Here is a 20,597-nt window from a genome sequence, read left to right on the forward strand (position 1 = left end):
GTCCTTGGCCTTAGTTATTTCTGAGGTTCACTCTACTCCTGCCCATGCAATTTGCCTACATGAAACAATACATTTTTAAAAATTTTTATTAGGATATCTTCAGTTGGGTTTCTGTAAATTGCAGCCAAAGAATTCTGACTTATAAAACCTACTTTGTGACAGACGCAGAGCTATGTTTTAAATGTATATTTCATCTTACAATTCTCAAATGAGCCTGTTACGGGCAGGGAAACTGCAACTCAGAGAATCTTCTGCTCCACTGCTACCCATTTTAAGTAGAAAAGCAGTATCAAATAGTGCTTAGAGGACACTCTGGAGCCAGACCTACTGGCTCTATTGCTTACTAGCTGGATAATCTTGGGTAAGTTACTTAACCCCTAAGGGTATTCGTTTTCTCATCTGTTAAAGGGGAGATATTAATAGGACCTACTTCATAGCATAATGTGAGGATTTAAAGGCAATTATATGTAAAGCACTTAGGATACACTGAGAACTCTAAAAATATTAGCTGTTATTATCATAGAGACTTTTCCTAATACCTTTTATAAAACTTTGTCATTCTCTGACCCCTCATCCAGCTTTTTCTTCCTAGAGGTATTACACTTGACACAGTAAATATTTATGTACATGTGTGTCATTGTCCCTTTACAAAAATGTAAGTTTTTGTTTGCTACTTTCCCAGCACTTAAAAAAGTAGCTGAGATATAGTAAGTGCTATCATAAGTACAAGTTGAGAATGAATAATCAACTTGTCAAAATTCTATAGCTAATTAGTAGCTGAGCTGAACAGGATTCCAGTTCAGGGCTGATTAGCTCCAACTTAAGCACTTTCTACTATAACATAATCTGAAATTTCCAAGTTTGTAGGTTATTAATATGTAAAATGTCATTTTAAGTAGGAAAATACTGCAAGGAGAAACAGTATGGTGTAAAGGTAAGAACATGGAGCCTGTAGACATGGAGTTTTATCAGAAATGAGTTATCTGACTATAAGTTGTTATATCTCATTAGACTTTATGTCCTCATCCGTAAAATGAGAAGTTTAGATAAAATAATTTCTATGATTTCTCTCAGTTCAATTTTCCTGACTTGATTCCACAGTTAAGTAAACCAAATTTGTTAGCAAATAGTTTTGTACCATGGTATATTTTTATATTCAAGGCATCTCTCTCTGTATTTTCTCCTGCTACAGTGAATAAAGAGAAAAGTTATAAAATAAATTACAAAGAGAATTTGGTAACAGCTAGCAATCCAATTGTGCTGTAAGCTATATTGATTTTTGTCCTTGAAATCACCTTCTAAAATCAGAGTTATTCCAGAGAAATAACTTTCTGCTACGACATGGGCCCAAATGCTAAGGGAGTATTATCACCAGTGACAGAGAGAGGTGTCCGGGGACAAAGCCGAATAGGAACCTAACCTTCTAGCAAAGGTCGCCAGTCTTCTTTGCTCGCTCCACTCAACTCCTCTTATTCTTAAGATCTTTAACACAAAAGAGAATACGATTAACCGTTGTTTACCTAGTTAAGTGTGTTCCCCACCTAGAAGCAAAATTATTGTGAGGTCCTAGCTTGCATTTTTGTATTCTTAGCCAGTGTTTAGTAGAAGGCAGGATACATATTAGATACCTAGTGAGTAATGAATTACTAATGAATTGTTTTCATCTCTGGGGTTCTATATGATCTGCCAATTGAACACCACTCTCCTAGTCTCCTCCATTCCACTTTCAATGATGTTTCTTTTTATTATCATCTCCTTTGCCTTTTACTTTATGTATGGCTCTAAACGAAGTTCATTCCTCTGGTCCTGACCACCTCTCATGTTCCTACAGAATAATCTCACCCCTTGTTGCTGGCAGTATTGTGCTTGTTCCTATCTTTTAAATTCTGATTTTCTAAAGGAAAATATTTTACCTTCCTGATATTTTTTGGTGGAGGTGGGAGGGTGGCTTGAGTGTTAGCAGTGTTAAAGAGATAAACACTGAACAACATAAGGTGAAACGCAATACTATTTAAACAGATTTGCCTTTCTATTTCTCAGTCCACTTCTTGGGTTTTCTTCCATTCTCTTACTTTGTCATTGAAAAGCTAAGCAATCCTCTTATTTGCTCATTTCGTATCATATCAGTAAAAGGTTTATTTCTCCAAAAACACAGGAAGAATGTATGCATAAAGAATAAACATGAAGTAATATTTTGATTATACTTACTAAAACTAATCTGAAAAGCAGACAAGAAAATGAAAAGACATCCCAGTTGTGAGCTCTATTAGAATTCAGCATAATTTTTTAAAAAATTAAATATACAAAGAAATAGAGGAAAATGACATTGTTCTCTACAGAGGTAATTTATTTTGGCAAGAGTTTGGCCTTTAGATAGCCTGCTTGGGCCCATTCCATCTCCAGTTTTCTGCAATTCCCCCTTAAAGCTCTTTAATGTTGAACTTGTATTATAAACGTATCTTAAAAGATTTTGTTTAAAATAATCTGACAAAGCAAAGTATGAAAAGAACGCATTTCTGAGAAGGCACTTAGAAAACCAGAATTTGTACACCAGTGGAGCAAAAAAATGATGTCATATTAATTTAGCAAGCCATAGTTCTCTTAAATGCCAGAAAGAGCAATATCTTAACAAGTGAAGAATGTGCTAAGAGTTGGTGGACTAATATCAAATCAGTGATTTAATTTAGTTTGAGCAAAGCTTTAACATATTAATTCCAAGATATTTTTTATTTTTATTATTATTATTATTATTATTATTATTATACTTTAGGCTCTATGGTACATGTGCGCAACGTGCAGGTAAGTTACATATGTATACATGTGCCATGCTGGTGTGCTGCACCCACTAACTCGTCATCTAGCATTAGGTATATCTCCCAATGCTATCCCTCCCCCCTCCCCCCACCCCACAACAGTCCCCAAAGTGTGATGTTCCCCTTCCTGTGTCCATGTGTTCTCATTGTTCAATTCCCACCTATGAGTGAGAATATGCGGTGTTTGGTTTTTTGTTCTTGTGATAGTTTACTGAGAATGATGATTTCCAATTTCATCCGTGTCCCTACAAAGGACATGAAATCATCATTTTTTATGGCCGCATAGTATTCCATGCTGTATATGTGCCACATTTTCTTAATCCAGTCTATCATTGTTGGACATTTGGGTTGGTTCCAAGTCTTTGCTATTGTGAATAATGCTGCAATAAACATACGTGTGCATGTGTCTTTATAGCAGCATGATTTATAGTCCTTTGGGTATATACCCAGTAATGGGATGGCTGGGTCAAATGGAATTTCTAGTTCTAGATCCCTGAGGAATCGCCACACTGACTTCCACAAGGGTTGAACTAGTTTACGGTCCCACCAACAGTGTAAAAGTGTTCCTATTTCTCCACATCCTCTCCAGCACCTGTTGTTTCCTGACTTTTTAATGATTGCCATTCTAACTGGTGTGAGATGGTATCTCATTGTGGTTTTGATTTGCATTTCTCTGATGGCCAGTGACGGTGAGCATTTTTTCATGTGTTTTTTGGCTGCATAAATGTCTTCTTTTGAGAAGTGTCTGTTCATGTCCTTTGCCCACTTTTTGATGGGGTTGTTTGTTTTTTTCTTGTAAATTTGTTGGAGTTCATTGTAGATTCTGGATATTAGCCCTTTGTCAGATGAGTAGGTTGTGAAAATTTTCTCCCATTTTGTAGGTTGCCTGTTCACTCTGATGGTAGTTTCCTTTGCTGTGCAGAAGCTCTTTAGTTTAATTAGATCCCATTTGTCAATTTTGGCTTTTGTTGCCATTGCTTTTGGTGTTTTAGACATGAAGTCCTTGCCCATGCCTATGTCCTGAATGGTAATGCCTAGGTTTTCTTCTACGGTTTTTATGGTTTTAGGTCTAACATTTAAGTCTTTAATCCATCTTGAATTGATTTTTGTATAAGATGTAAGGAAGGGATCCAGTTTCAGCTTTCTACATATGGCTAGCCAGTTTTCCCAGCACCATTTATTAAATAGGGAATCCTTTCCCCATTTCTTATTTCTCTCAGGTTTGTCAAAGATCAGATAGTTGTAGATATGTGGCATTATTTCTGAGGGCTCTGTTCTGTTCCATTGATCTATATCTCTGTTTTGGTACCAGTACCATGCTGTTTTGGTTACTGTAGCCTTGTAGTATAGTTTGAAGTCAGGTAGTGTGATGCCTCCAGCTTTGTTCTTTTGGCTTACGATTGACTTGGCGATGTGGGCTCTTTTTTGGTTCCATATGAACTTTAAAGTAGTTTTTTCCAATTCTGTGAAGAAAGTCATTCATAACTTGATGGGGATGGCATTGAATCTGTAAATTACCTTGGGAAGGATGGCCATTTTCATGATATTGATTCTTCCTACCCATGAGCATGGAATGTTCTTCCATTTGTTTGTATCCTCTTTTATTTCCTTGAGCAGTGGTTTGTAGTTCTCCTTGAAGAGGTCCTTCACATCCCTTGTAAGTTGGATTCCTAGGTATTTTATTCTCTTTGAAGCAATTGTGAATGGGAGTTCACTTATGATTTGGCTCTCTGTTTGTCTGTTATTGATGTATAAGAATGCTTGTGATTTTTGTACATTGATTTTGTATCCTGAGACTTTGCTGAAGTTGCTTATCAGCTTAAGGAGATTTTGGGCTGAGACAATGGGGTTTTCTAGATATACTATCATGTCATCTGCAAACAGGGACAATTTGACTTCCTCTTTTCCTAATTGAATACCCTTGATTTCCTTCTCCTGCCTGATTGCCCTGGCCAGAACTTCCAACACTATGTTAAATAGGAGTGGTGAGAGAGGGCATCCCTGTCTTGTGCCAGTTTTCAAAGGGAATGCTTCCAGTTTTTGCCCATTCAGTATGATATTGGCTGTGGGTCTGTCATAAATAGCTCTTATTATTTTGAGATACGTCTCATCAATACCTAATTTATTGAGAGTTTTTAGCATGAAGGGTTGTTGAATTTTGTCAAAGGCCTTTTCTGCATCTATTGAGATAATCATGTGGTTTTTGTCTTTGGTTCTGTTTATATGCTGGATTACATTTATTGATTTGCGTATATTGAACCAGCCTTGCATCCCAGGGATGAAGCCCACTTGATCATGGTGGATAAGCTTTTTGATGTGCTGCTGGATTCTGTTTGCCAGTATTTTATTGAGGATTTTTGCATCAATGTTCGTCAAGGATATTGGTCTCAAATTCTCTTTTTTTGTTGTGTCTCTGCCAGGCTTTGGTATCAGGATGATGCTGGCCTCATAAAATGAGTTAGGGAGGATTCCCTCTTTTTCTATTGATTGGAATAGTTTCAGAAGGAATGGTACCAGCTCCTCCTTGTACCTCTGGTAGAATTCGGCTGTGAACCCATCTGGTCCTGGACTTTTTTTGGTTGGTAAGCTGTTGATTATTGCCACAATTTCAGCTCCTGTTATTGGTCTATTCAGAGATTCAACTTCTTCCTGGTTTAGTCTTGGGAGGGTGTATGTGTTGAGGAATTTATCCATTTCTTCTAGATTTTCTAGTTTATTTGTGTAGAGGTGTTTGTAATATTCTCTGATGGTAGTTTGTATTTCTGTGGGATCGGTGGTGATATCCCCTTTATCATTTTTTATTGCATCTATTTGATTCTTCTCTCTTTTTTTCTTTATTAATCTTGCTAGCGGTCTATCAATTTTGTTGATCCTTTCAAAAAACCAGCTCCTAGATTCATTGATTTTTTGAAGGGTTTTTTGTGTCTCTATTTCCTTCAGTTCTGCTCTGATTTTAGTTATTTCTTGCCTTCTGCTAGCTTTTGAATGTGTTTGCTCTTGCTTTTCTAGTTCTTTTAATTGTGATGTTAGGGTGTCAATTTTGGATCTTTCCTGCTTTCTCTTGTGGGCATTTAGTGCTATAAATTTCCCTCTACACACTGCTTTGAATGCATCCCAGAGATTCTGGTATGTTGTGTCTTGGTTCTCGTTGGTTTCAAAGAACATCTTTATTTCTGCCTTCATTTCATTATGTACCCAGTAGTCATTCAGGAGCAGGTTGTTCAGTTTCCACGTAGTTGAGCGGTTTTGAGTGAGATTCTTAATCCTGATTTCTAGCTTGATTGCACTGTGATCTGAGAGATAGTTTGTTATAATTTCTGTTCTTTTACATTTATTGAGGAGAGCTTTACTTCCAAGTATATGGTCAATTTTGGAATAGGTGTGGTGTGGTGCTGAAAAAAATGTATATTCTGTTGATTTGGGGTGGAGAGTTCTGTAGATGTCTATTAGGTCCGCTTAATTCCAAGATATTTTTTAAAAATGAAAAAACACTTTCATTACGTTTCAATAATTGCTTTCATATTTTTATTGCTCAGATGCATTTAAAATGAGAAAACTAAAACTAATTTGGTTAGAAGATATATTTCATTCCAAAAATGCTCATCGTTTTTCTTCACAAATGTTAATATGGACTAAGACAGAACAATTATTCCTCTAGAAATGCATATAACTTAATGAATATATATCCAGTTTTCTCCTGAAATATTTTGGAAGCATGATGGGTATTTATACATAATCAGATTAGTATACATAAATCTCGAGAGCTTAATTACAGGAAAATAAGAAGTGTTAGAAACTAGTGGGTACTATCAGCCTTGTGCTTTGCTGCTCTTAGTGTTTCCTCTAGAGCTGTTATTCTTAAAGCTAGAAATCTCCCCCAAATATCTTTAGGTTCCATTATAGCTCATTTTATCAATTAAACTAAATTACTTTTGAATTTATCTCATTTTCCAGGCTGCACTTACTGCAGTGTTTAAGCCTTCAAGAGTTTACAATCTTATGTGCAAAGAAAAACATCTTCCCATCTATCTTAAAAACCACAATAAATGCTGGTTTGCATAGTGTTCAGTAAAAGTGCATTTATTATTTATTCTGTTAACTGGAACTCATTAATAAGCACTTATGCCCATGTATGGTACCAAAATATTCAATTGTCAAAATGACACCTCTATGGTATTCGGCATTTTAGAAGAGTTAGACTACGCTTAACATAAATTATTATTTGAAAACTGGTAAATTTTACATATTATAATTATTATCACACTTGTATATTCATTCCTGATTTTACCCACAAATAGCTTTTTCTGTTGTTCTTTATAATTTCATGGATTCTAGGATTCAGAGAACAAATCTCTACCCTTTGTTATTTTATACATTTCAATCGTCTTGCTGTTCCTACTATTTGCTCCCATTATCTTCTTAGATCTATCTTTTTATGCCAGAGTGCATACTTTATGACTGCTATACAAACTGTGTATTAACATATTTATATATGCACACATTTTTTATCTTTATCTTTGTTCGTTCTCATAAAAGTTTTCATTTTCTGTTTTTATATCCTGCTTTTATTTCCACATGTCAAGCTCTCATCATATTTAAGGATATTGTCCAAAGTGATCTGCAGGGAAGAGGAAAAAGCTGAAGAAACAATGTCGGGGAGGAAAGAGAGTAAGCCTGCTTGGCAAAGAGTCCACTTTTTAACCTATGAGTGTATACATATGAGTATATCTATAAATTTAGTACTGATTCTTAAGAGAAACTTGAGCAAGCAAACAAAGTAGTCTTGTGTTAAGTTTGTACATTGTATTGTTTTGGATGAAAAAGACTCGATTGCTTTGAATTCACATTAGGCAATAAAAGTTTATTTTGATATTAGAAATACAGTATATAATGGATTATACTAGCCTTTTAAAGAAGTTTTGACATTTGTTTTCTGTATATTAGGTTCTGTTTCAACCTTAAAACATACTCAGGTGAATGATGGCTTGTAACCTAATAGTTACATAGAAAACTGGTTATTTGGGTATCAAATCTCAATTTTCTTCTTCTGGTGAGTTTTTCAATTAGCAGTTAGGTGAGATGGTACTTTACATGGTGATGTAAGAGACTTTAAGGAAATGCAATTAATTTGCTGGGAAAGATCGACTTAGTAGTTCCTTGACTTAGAGCCTTATGAGCTGGAGTCAAGTGCTGATTTTGCCACATGCCATGTGTCATCTTTGTCAGCTACATAACTTAGCTGAACCTCAATTTCCTCATTAAAATGAAGATTATGATTCCAACTTATAGCATTTTTGTGAGGTTTACATGTGAATGGAGCTTGAACCCTGCCTGGAAGAAGAAACTCAGTGATGAGCTTTTCCTTTTGCAATCTTCCAGAGTGATGTGGGTTGAGTTTCAAAGTATATTTCAAATGATGAAAATAAATTTTCAAATAACCAAGTTTTATATAAGCAATAACTGTTTTCATTACTTCAAAGCAAACAGGATACAAATTCATTATTTTTTAATACCCTGAATAGGAAAGAAAGACACTTTCCTGTATTATTATTCTATCTTTTAAATTAATGATGAGTTCAAGAAACAATTTCCCCATGATTTCCATGGTTATGTAAATTAAACATTCAATAAAAACATGCTAACAGAGTGTTTAGCAAAGATGGTTCTGAAAGTGAGAAAATGCCTTCAAAAGACAAAGAGGAGTCAAAACATTCCAGTGATGTCACAGCACTCCTCCTTGTCCTAAGCAAGGTTTTCTTTTACTTCCATTCCCAAGTTTAACCTCTCTTTCCCTTACTTTTCTTTTTTACCCATTGCCTAAAACCTAATTACAGACTAGGGTTGATGTTTAAGTCAGATAAACAGAAAAAAGTCACAACTGCATCTTGATTTACCTCTTGATCACCTAATGTTCAATAATTTAGAGAATTTATTTGATACTAGGATAAAAATCTTGCTCTTCAACCCGTCTTCAGGGCCTAGTATAATGCCAGGCACATGGGAGGGATTCAGCAAAAAGTTATTGAATCTAAGGGTGACATGCATCTGGCATGCACTGGTTTGACTAGGCTTGTAAAATATTGGTACTGTTCTGTATATATTGTTATATATCTGTATTGATATAGTTCTGTAGAAACAGCTACTGCCCCACGGACCCTCCAGTGCCTCTCTTACTTTCCTGGCCCCTTACCTGGGACACTCCTGTTCCTTGAGTCAGCAATGAATAGGTTAGCTTCTGACAGATCGGGGGTTTTCTAGACCTCACTCAAGAGTTCTGGCTGCCTTTAGCTCTAGGTGACCAGCATCTGTACCATTCTAGCTGTGATGTATTTTTAATATCATCTTTACTATAATGAGTGTTAGTTTAGCATTATTCACTAGCCCTGATGTAACAAAATGGGGGAAAAGTAGTGGTCTGAAGACTATAAGAGGAGGAGAAGTGAAAACAGAGGGAAGGCAGGAGAGGTAGGGAAGGTAGAAAAGAAGCAGGAGGAAAACCTGGTATAAAAGATCACCACCTGCAGGAATTTGATTCATACAATCACTTTTCTCATTTGCTATCCATTGTCCAAACCATCTTCCCAGAATGCTACAGAAAGCTTTTTGAAAAGTATAGGGTACCTGTCTAGAACCAGAGTTGTAATTACTGAGTTTCCTATGCTGATACCATTGCCTGGAAAAATATTATGCCAAATATTTCCCTTCTTTTGCCCTTTGTGTTGGCTTACTTTGGGTAAAATAACATTAGTCAGATTCTTATCCAACCCAGGTGAAATCCTCGTACAATATACTACCAGGGAGTGTCTAAATTATTTCATCGTACTGGGATTCCATTGAATTAAATGTTGTTAAAAATCTAGTATTGTGAATCTTTTGGTTACACGGAGATTTCTGTTTTGTCAAAATGCTATTACACTCTGTAATTTAGAAAGCATTAAAGAATCATTGTTGAATGTTTGGACTGCTTTTGTTTGTACTAGGGCTGTGTTTTGCAAACTGTGCCCTGCTACACTCTAAAAAATGTGGGAGTGGGTTTTGATGGTCAAAAATGTTTGAGAAATACAGTGCATGTTAGCCTATTAATGGGTCTGAGGTTTAAGCCCAAGATTTCTTGAACATCTCTCTGTCTTTTTTTTTTTTCATGGAACACTTCATGTGGGATACCAAGTCTGATAAATGCAAATGTTGGATCAGAGTATTCATTTCTGCATTTATCGAGGACCTGCCATGTGTTTGGAAATGGGTCAGGCTGACAAAGAAAAATAAAGCATAGTACTTGCCGCTGAAAGGCTAGCAGAGGAGATGCAATGCAAAGGATATTACAGAGTTGTCTTGTTTTGTTTTTTTAATTATGGGAAAAAAGCAGACAAAGCAACTGAGCATGGGAGGAGGCGGGTGAGGGCTATGTCTGGGAAAACTTCCCCAGGGAGAAAGTCTCACCGTAAGAATATATCTGTGCAAGTATCAGGCACAAGAGATTTACAAAAAACAAACAAAAAAACAAACAAAAAACCCAGCAGGGAGAAAAGGACCCTCTCACATATCCTAGCCAAACAAATGCCTCCTACCTCAGTATATTGGATATATCAACATGTCTCCCTTATGACTGCCAATTCTCATTTCAGATAGTTCCATGGAAGGTGAGTCGTGGCCATAAAGATAATCTGCATTTTTTTCTTTAACACACACACATGCACACGTTCATAATTTGGGTCTCAATTGGACATCTGCTTAGACTTTAGCTCTCTTTCCATAGCTGGACAGGGATTTAAGAAGTATGCCAGGTTCCCTTGGCTGTAAACTTGTTTTTTCTTGTATCCAACATGCACAGGGGCATGACTTTTTAACTAGTCATTCATCGGATGGGGATTGGGAATGGATTGGAATCCTTGATGTGGTTCCAAACATTGCTGGCTTTTTCAGCGTTAAAACCAACAGCCCAGAGACATTTGACGGTCTTTGATGTGTTCTACACTGAACACACTAGGTGTGCAGCAACACCATTACAAAGGAAGGGAAATGGAACTGGTGTTTCTCTCAAGTCTCTCTCTCTCTCCTTTTAAACATAAATGGTGTGCCCTGCACTCTGCTAACGAATTTATAAATATGATTTTGTTTAATTTTTACAGTACCATATGAGGTATACATTACAATATTTTTACTATTTTTACTGGTATGCAAATGGAGGGACAAAGATTTTGGAAATTTAATGAAGGTAAGTGTCAGAGAGGAGAGTAAAAATGAGATGCACTTCATTCCAAAGCCTGAATACATTTTCCACTGCACTCACTAAAATGCCAGAAAGATGACTGACACATGTCTTGTACCACTCTAAGATAACACTACTGCATTCTAATTTAGTGTGCTAGCCTAATAACAAGAGTCCTTTACTTTAAGCAGGATGCCCTAGCACTTCCTTTTCCTGATGGAAGTACCTGGCCATTGATCAAAATGTGTCAAAACAGAGTTCATCATTTATTTACTTTTCTCCTTTTATCTAATAAATGCATTCCTTGAAGGAATAAGTCCAATTTCGAGTAAAGAATGGATGGCTGGAATTTAGGGTGCTATTCAGAACTCTTCAGTAGCTGACCTGCTACCTTTGAGAAAGACCAATGTTTTCTTTACCTTTTGTTTTCTCTAAGTCCTTTCTCTCTCTCTCTCTTTCTCTCTCTCTCTTCTTAAAATGCAGATTCTGATTTAGTAGGTCTGGGATATCATCTAGGATTTTGCATTTTAAATGGTCTTGCTGATGCTGATCCTCTATGGAGTTTTACTGAGCAGTAAGACCCTAGTAGTGGTCCAATTCTATACCTCTACCACAAAGCACTTTAGAGCAGCCCCTCCCAGATTCCTGTCAGATAGATCCTTTCCATACTCCATCTCACCACTCAGCTAAAGCCTAAACCCACACAATGAGGAAGGCATCACCAGGTTGACGGGTAAGAGGGAGTAAACTGACTTTTTTCCTTAGAACAAAACTATTAGTGATGGGGAGTTGGTATTAAATAGTTCTCTATCTACTTAATATGTTGTGCATCTCTATAAATTGTAAGGTGGGTTACAAGTAATGAGTATGAATAATTTATCTCTTTACATTAGAGCAAACAAAGTTGTTAAAAAACATTGCTTTCACTTTCTTTCAAGAGAGGAGAAAGAGATAAAATCAGAGTTAGCAAGAACTAAGCATTGTACTATCACAACCTAATAATTGTTTGGAAGCCCATGTAGATATATCCATATCATCCTGGTGTGTTGGAGTTAAGAACCACCACTCTTCCTCATAGAGACCTCTGAAATCCTTTGATTCTTCAAAATATGGATGATTTAAAGATGAACAAGGCCATTGATAAGAAAGACTTATTTCTGAGCCAGAGATTAACTTTCTGTACATTAACAGCTCATGAGGGATTTTTTTTTTTTTTTAAGCAGCTAGTGTTGTTGCCTGTATTTTCAATTAAGACAAGCTTCATGACGGTTCCTAAAATGAGGGCTGAATGGGCAAAGTTGAAAAAATTCTGGAAACTGATTTAGCATTCAATAAATTTATGTATACCTAAAGACAACTGTACAATCCAATACTATGTCATTTCATTTTTAAGGGAAAACTATGGCTTTCTCTAAATGTTCTTATAAAAAAAACCATATCAGGAATAAAACAGAATATGGCTCATATTTTTCATATTCAGTTTTTTGAATAATTTAAATATTTCTTTTCCTATTTCTACTTTACGGAAGTTAGGTGAAATAAAATGTGTGTTTGACTAAACATTTAAAGAAAATAATACTACCAGGCAAAATAACATTCTAAACTTGGCATGGAATAAAGATACAATGACATGTAACATTTTCAGCTTGTTCCTGTTTTACCTACAACATTTATTTTGAAAAGCATGACACTGTCTCTTTTAGAAAAATTAATTTTCACCTTTCTACATGTACCAAAAATGCTTCCTTCTCACCTCTCTCTTCACAGTGAGAACTCTATTATTCAAAAGTAGCAGGCATGAGATTGTAGCTACAAAAAAAAAAAGCCCACAAATGGAAGATAACCCATTTAAATGCTTTAACGTGCTAAAGGTTGTATAAGGATAAATGGGGAATCACAAATATTTTTAAATAATTTCAATATTTCATTTACCGTTGTTATATATTCTTATTTCAACTTTTATTCTTAATTATGAAACATTTCAAAATGATGCCAGATATTCATACACCCACCATCTAGTTTGAACAGATAATATTTGCATAGATATTTATAGTGTTGTCTTTTTAGCAAGTTTTTTCTATATAAAGAACTATAAAATACTTTTTAGCAAGTTTTCTGTATATAAACTTTTTATATATAAAGTTTTTCTATAACATGTCTACTATAAAGAAGACATTAAAATATTTGTCGATGTCATCAGAGTCAAATCGCTTAAACTGAAATTATCTGCTAACTTCCACATAAAAGCTTATTTGAACTTCAAAAAATGCCAGAGACACCTCTAAGAAATTCTTTCCCATGCTTCTTGCACCACTTCATTGTTCAAAAATAATACTAATAACAATCACCAGAATTTGGGTTTGCTTACATGCAAAAACATTTCTAAATAAGTAAACTAAAAATGAAATGGAAAGCACACTTTGTATACTTTCTGTTAATAATTTATTTTATAATTATTATAAATATTTATTTCGGAAAAAGATTGTTTTGGCGTTTCTATTCCCATTTGTCATGTACTTCGTGTGTGGGTGCATTTTATATATACATATATATATATATACACACACACACACACACGTATCTTAAATACATATATTTAAACTTTAAATAACATAAAGATTGTATTCTACTCTCTTCTGAAAGTCCTTGATTACCAGTGGATGTATAAAGATGTGATAACTAATACAGAACAAGTTTTATGGTACAGAAATTATTAATCACTAAAATAATACATTAAGCTTTGTAAGTAATATATTTAGAAATAATTTAAATGCCAGTAGAAACTTTGACTTATTTATTCATTTTAGGGTACAACTAGAAAATGAGTAGTGTTCATCTTTTACTTGCAGGTAAAGGCTGAGGAGGAAATTCTCACATTCAAGACGATGCTGTCATTATGATGAAGTAAGATGGAACAAAAAGTTGTATGTGAAGTACCCTGGGCAAGCCCCTTTGATAGTTTTAGCTACAGATGCCTGTGTGTTTGCAATGTGGGCCTTTTATAGCTGTATTCTATTAGCTCTGGGTTTACTGTGATATTATGTATATTTGTCTTGGGCCAAACAGCTTGCTTGCCTCAGTTGAAGTCTAAAAGATACTATGGGCTTAAGACAGTTTTTGTTTATTTACTATTTGAGGTGAATTATTCCTTCTTTGGTTCTTTGCTATTCATAATATTATGATATATAATTTTGGCTATGAAATTGTGTAATCTTTTCTATAATATTATTTTGGGCTTCTGTATAAAAGCTTAAAAATATGTTCCACAAATGAGATGCTTATGCTTGTTTATTCAATATTTTTTTCTGTTGGACTTTGGACAAAGTCTTGCCTAGTGGGATTCACATATAAGGAAAGCTTTTTTTTTCTTGTTACTCACAGAATTACGATGTTTAAAATAGCTATTTGAGTTCAATGATACTATACTTTCCATAATAAATTTAGAGTACTTTTTTTCACTTCAAAGAATGCTTTTGAGTTTTCTATGAATAGGTTTCAGTAACTACATTTTTAAAAAGCCCTTAGCTCTGAGGTTTATACTCTTTTACATCTTAAGGTACATTTTTCATGATTTCTAAAATATTTGCTTTTTAAAAATACTACGACTTAATTTTAAAAATTCATTTTTCAAAATTTTCAGAAATTTTAATAGTAAGAATCTGTTTAATTTTTTTTATTTCTTGGTCAAGGCAGTCATATGGTTTGAGATTTCTCAGTTCTTTAAAATGGAATTCATAAATTCAACCTATTCTAAGCTAACTGTAGTGATTCCTAGCTGTCGTTTACTTAACACTATTAACCATTAAACACTACTGACCTCTCAACTCAAAACATACACTTAGGTATAGGAAATAGTATACAAACATTTTATTTAACCATATCTTATGTAGAAAATTTAAAATTTGAATCTTTCTTATAGTCCTTGGGCTCAAATCTTCATGCAGATACAATTTATATAATCAATTATATTTGACTTGCGTTTTTTAAAGTGGCTAAGGAAATGAGTACCAACTTATTAGGGAATATTTGATGAATATTTTTCGTTTTGGTTGAACAAAGACTATTTACGTACAGATATATTTACTTCATAATCAATAAAATACCACTATTAACCTTGCTTTGACGCTCCCACCCCCACCCTCCAACTCGTAGAATATTTTTTGGTGGTAACTAGACTGACCTTTGCCAAAATGTAATTACACTCACAGAGAGAAATAAAATTTTCCCCTTCAAATCCAGGTGAAAGGCTACCATGCTGGGCTTGCGGAGGGCATAGTTGAGTAGGACAGCCAGAACTTCTGGCTAGGTCATCTGGTCGGATTACCCTGCCATGTACCCCTCAGTATTTACTTCCAGAGATGGGCAACTTACTATAGTCTTCATGTTTAAGGAATTCAAACCCAAGTGAAAAGTGTTGTGAAAGCATAAATATCTCTGCTTGTATACTACAGTACTGAATACGAAACCACATATTGCAATAAAAATAACTAACGATGGCCCATGCATTTCACAAGGCGCTCTCATACACGGGAAGGGGCAGTGGAAAGGTTCAGAGCACCCAGGCTGTCCAAAAGAGGGCGGAATCAAATCTGGGCGCAGGTGGGTACCTGGAAAAATTTCTTGGTGGAGATGGCATCTGAGAGAGGCGTCGAAGAACAGGGAGGGTTGAGTATAGGAGAGAGGCCACTCCAGATGGAAAAACACCCTCGTTTTCCAAATGCCAGTTATACCACGGGGCCTGTGATAGCCGCCACGTTTCTAGAAGACCCCTAGAAGAGCAGGGGTCCGACCAAGGAGGTACTTCCGCTGTTCAATTTGCTAAGTTTGCATTCGGAGAGTACAAGGGCGAGCTCTGGCTCTTGCAGGTGGACTCCCTCTCCCTTAGCTCTGACTGCGAGAAGCTCCCACCCGCAAAAGGCTACTGTGCCAAAAGCAAGCGTAGTGGCCGCCGCTTCCCCCACAGAATTCCGTCACTCGGGACCTGCGCTGCGGTGGAGAAACCTGGGTCCCGTCCGGGCCCAACGGAGGAGGCTCAGCACGGCCGCTCCCGCAGCCCCGTCCAGGCGCCTCTTCCCTCCCCCTCCTTCCCGCGGCGGTCGCGGCGGCGGCGGCGGCGGCGGCGGCGGCGGCGGCGGCGGCGGCGGCGCCTGGAGCGGGAGCCGGGGGCGGCGAGGGGCGGAGCCGGGGCGGAGCCACGGTTCTGGCGGCCCCGGCGGCGGCAGGTGTGGATGGGGCGAAGGTGCGGGAACCTCAACTCCCTCGCGCCCCTCTCGGGGACCAGGGCGGCCTCCCAGGAGGAGCTTTGTGAGCAGCTGCGACCTGCGCATAACTTGGGGCGCAGCCAGGGGCTCGCAGGTTCCACGTCCGGCGCCTGGAGAAAGAAGACGCGCGTCCCCGGCCGCGGCGCCGGAGCCGGCTGGGGGACCGCCTGGTCCCGGGCCAGAGCTGGGAGGCGGTGTTCCGAGAGCCGCCTGGTCTGGGGTGCGGGGGGCGGGAAGCGGCCCCTTCGTGTGCGCTTGGGCGAGGCCGGGCGGCGCCTCTATCCTCCTACTCGGACCCTCAGGTAAGCTGGGAGAGCCTTGGTCCCGCTGCGCGCTAAGCTGGCCAGGGAGGCGTCCCTCACGGAGTTGAGGAGGCTTCGGGGCCTGGGCACACGGCAGTGGGCACACGGCAGTTGACACCCGGGTCCGAGGACCGCCGGCGCCCGTGGCGCCCAAACGAGGATGCTGCGGCGGGGTCCGGCGCATCCCGGATCGCCGGCCGCCCTTGGCTTTTCGCGGAACCGCCGCCTGCTCTTGTCCAAATCTCAGGTCGTCCTCCTGGCCCGAAGTCACAGGTTCGCTCTCTGTCCCTAAACCTCGAGGAAGGAGTTGTGTGTGTCCATGAGCGTGTTGGCGGAGAGCGCTTTCAAGACAGCGATGTTTGAGTTGAGCTCATTTTACCACCTAAAATTACTGTCACTTTAAAACTTAACTAAGCTTCCCCTTCTTAAGAGAGAAGAGAAATTAGGCTTGTGGTTTAGACCCATAGCTAGTAGGATTAAAGTTTGTTTTTGCCCTGTACAGCTGAGAAAATGTTTTGTAAAATCCTGAATTTTCCAACAGTACTACTAAAAGAGCCTCATTCTCTAGCGAGACAATGGCAGTCATTAAAAAAACACAGCGGAAATGTTCACTTAGAGCGGCTTCACTAGGAGAGAAGTTAAGGAAACCTTAGGCAAAAGTGACCCCTTAATTGACACCTTACAGGACCGTTTTTTGACCTTGTATTAGTGGTAATAGGACTAAGAATGACAGCTCAAGAACTATACCTGGTTTGGAACTGAGGCTGTGGCCAGACGCCCCTCACTTTCCGGGGACCTCTAGTTTCTGGAATCGGGCCTTTGAACTTCCTTATTGAAATCCTGGCAGCTTTGAAGTGAAATTAGGAAAATGATCCTATTTATTCGCTGGAGTTTATTACGTCTGCATTAAAGTGTTTCTCTCTTGGGCCAAAATTGCAACAATATTGTATTTTGCATTTTGTTTTAAATAAATTTTTACCAATTCAGGTAAAAATTGGATTTGAAAATGACAGTTAAGTCTAGGTTTATTTGTTGTCGAGTTTTGTATGAGGGGGCTGACTTTTAAGTTATTTTTTAAAGTCCAATCCTGGTTATTTTTCATTGTCTTCAGAGGTTAATCTTTAGGGTGAGAACTTTATCTTGATTTTAAGGCAAAAAAAGTAAAAAAGGCAGTGATTTAAGTCACCCAAAGAACTATAGTTCCTCCTTTCTCTTTTTTTCCTTGAGACAGAGCTTCCTGAAAATTGGGCAGTTGCTTTAATCTTATCATATAAAAAATGTTTCAAGTTGAATTTGGGGCCCTAAAATGGAAAATTTTGATTTGTGTTTGTTTTAATAGAATCATTAGACCTTATGGAATTATCAGCTTGGAGTGTTTATTTTCTATTTATACCATATTACTACTTTGTTGTACATGTTAATATTGCTTAGATGATAGGTAAATGTGGAGAGAAATCAGGCTCTTAAATAAAGTACAGAATTATTCATTGGATGAAATTTTATAATTTTTCAGTCTTATAAATTCTGAAAAGTGTATAACAGAGACAAAGTGTTTAACCTATAATGTGGATTGTTGGCCCTTTTTGGAATTTTAAACGAGAAGGGAGGTATGAAATGCTTTATTCTATATTTAAGCATCTTTTTAGAAGTGGAAATAAATTGGAGGATCCCTTTTATGTACGGTGTAATAGCTAGATAGCTATTCTAGAAACTAATAACAAATGCTTGAGGAAGTAAAATTAGAAGGTAGTATAAAATTGTGTATTATATTTTTACAATTTCAAGGAGATTGCATACTTATAAATTTCATATCCTCAAGTGAAGAGTGTTGAACTGCATAAAATAGAATTTTTCTACATACCATGTTTTTCTCAGATTAAAAAAAATAGTCATCTTGGTTTGCCTAAAAAACTAAGCTGTAGTTAAATTTTGTTGGTACCTATTTGGGATAATTAAAAATACTTTAATTCATGTACTTTAACAGTTCTTTTCTTCAGTAACAGGTTTTTGTAAGAAATGTTTTACTTGAAACATTGACATTCAGTGACAGATGTCATTACATTTTCATATAATTGCCACAGTTTTTCTTCATCGTGTGTATGTAGGTAGCTTTGGCATATAAACATCGGGGGGGCTCTAAACAAATTTTAACTGTAAAAAAGCAAGAGATGCAATCCCAGATTATTAACATTTGAGGAATGAAATCCAGCTTTAAGATAAAATGGCTTTTTGAAGACACTTTAAAATACATATAATGATAGGATTCTTAGAGAGTAATGTTTTTGGTAGTTCTTTTAATCATAAAATGAATTAACAAAAGAATTGATACTTAAGTTTGAACAGCTTCTTGATTTCACAACTATTTCCTTAGAAATAATCTCCCAAGTGATTCAGAAATTTTTATGGAAGTGAGAAAAAAAAAAACAACTTTTGTTGAATCTAGGGTAGGTCAATCTTAACTAAGAAACAGCGAAATTTGATCTTTGTGTTATAAACTGTAGTTTCACTGAGGACTTCTTAACTATGTCATCTTTTCAAATACGATTAAGTGTTCAGAAAGTAAGTCAGTTATTTTATTTGTACAATATAAGTGCTTGCTGTATTTGTGGATATTGAGGCTTTTTTCTCCACATCTTATGTGAGAAAGCAGGCCAGGAAATTATTAAAATAATTTTGGTAAGAGTCTAGATGAAGGGGAAAAATCGATTGTATATATGTGTGCTGGTTTGCAGTACGGAGGGGAGTAAAAAGAGTCTGCGAACAAAACTTACTTTCAGACTTCCTAAAAGTTTCTGCTTTATTATGTAATTGATTTTTTTGCCAGGATGTAGTTATTGGTTGTACTAAAATACAGCAGACAACAGAAAAAATAAATCTCATTTGAAAATCCTTAATCATGGCTTTATCGAATACACAACTTACTCTATTTTGTCTAAATATCAGCTTCCAAGCTATCAGCATTAATTTAGAAGCCAATTTCTAAATTAAATGTGTTGTAAAATTAAGTAATTTCCATTTAACAGCAATGTCCAAATAGCACTGATTCTTTAAGTAAAATAATAATTATATTAATAAAAATTATACTTTTGGCAGGGGAAAAATGCCATTTTTATTGGCCTTGGAAACATTTATGCTAAGCAGTTTGTGGCCCAGTTTCCATTTCTGTGATTGTGCTGCCTCTGACAAAGGATCAACTACTGAGCGATGAAAGATTGTATAGAGAAAATTAATAAAACCTGCTATGTGGGTTGATCATAGTTCTGCATGATAAGCCTGAGTCCATGTGAATCAGAGCCAGTAAAGAAGTTCTGAGTGTTAATTCCCCACAGCTCTTTTACGTTGATTCCTGTGAGTTAGCAGTAGTGAAGGAGTCCCCTTCTCTGCCATTTGCAAAGCCAACTTCATGATCCGCAGCAAATCAAACCCACGAAATGTTTTAGTCTTGTCCAATTCAGCTTTACTTCCTTGCCAGGGGCATAACAGTTGAAGTTAAAAGACTTAGACCCAAATGGGAAAATTAGTACCATTTGTGTATAGGCAGTAGCCTTATTCATACTACTTTCAACTTAATTAGAAAAAAATAAAGTATGATTTGATTGTAAGTCCTCCAGGGTAGGTAGCATGTAGGGGAGTGTGGCTCAAGAATCTAAGTTTTTCACTTATTTTGAATTATTAAGAGTTTGCGTTATAGTTCTCTTTTTTGTTTTACTTCTATAGAGTGCTTCTACAATTTGGAAGAAGGGAAAAGTACAATAAAATGGCAAACATTAAAGTGACCAAGAAGGCATAGCATTGGTTACAAAAAAGTTCTTTCACTTCTCCTTAGGTAATTCTGTGTTGGATTTTCTCCTTTGTATTTTAAATCTAGGTTCTTTGCTTAGAGGTAATTTTGATTCTGAGGAGGGTAGCAGGAAAGGAAAATGAACTGCTTCTAAAAACCAGTGTAATCTGACAACTGACGTCTTATCTCTGCCAAATTTCAGGTGGACTTGGGCCACGTTAGTAAATTGGA

The 20,597-nt window shown here is 36.8% G+C and overlaps 1 long non-coding RNA gene across 1 annotated transcript in view; it reads left to right on the forward strand.

Annotated features, from left to right (window-relative positions):
• Positions 1-15,151, forward strand: part of LOC134737997 (uncharacterized) — a 34,489-nt gene extending 19,338 nt beyond the window's left edge. Inside the window, exons 2-3 of the long non-coding RNA XR_010123472.1 lie at positions 7,397-7,481; positions 13,872-15,151. This is a non-coding gene — a long non-coding RNA (uncharacterized LOC134737997). The remainder of the gene's footprint in view (positions 1-7,396; positions 7,482-13,871) is intronic.
• The last annotated feature ends 5,446 nt before the right edge of the window (positions 15,152-20,597 follow it).

The sequence above is a fragment of the Pongo pygmaeus genome, chromosome 13, assembly GCF_028885625.2.
Source record: "Pongo pygmaeus isolate AG05252 chromosome 13, NHGRI_mPonPyg2-v2.0_pri, whole genome shotgun sequence".
Lineage (NCBI taxonomy): Eukaryota > Metazoa > Chordata > Mammalia > Primates > Hominidae > Pongo > Pongo pygmaeus.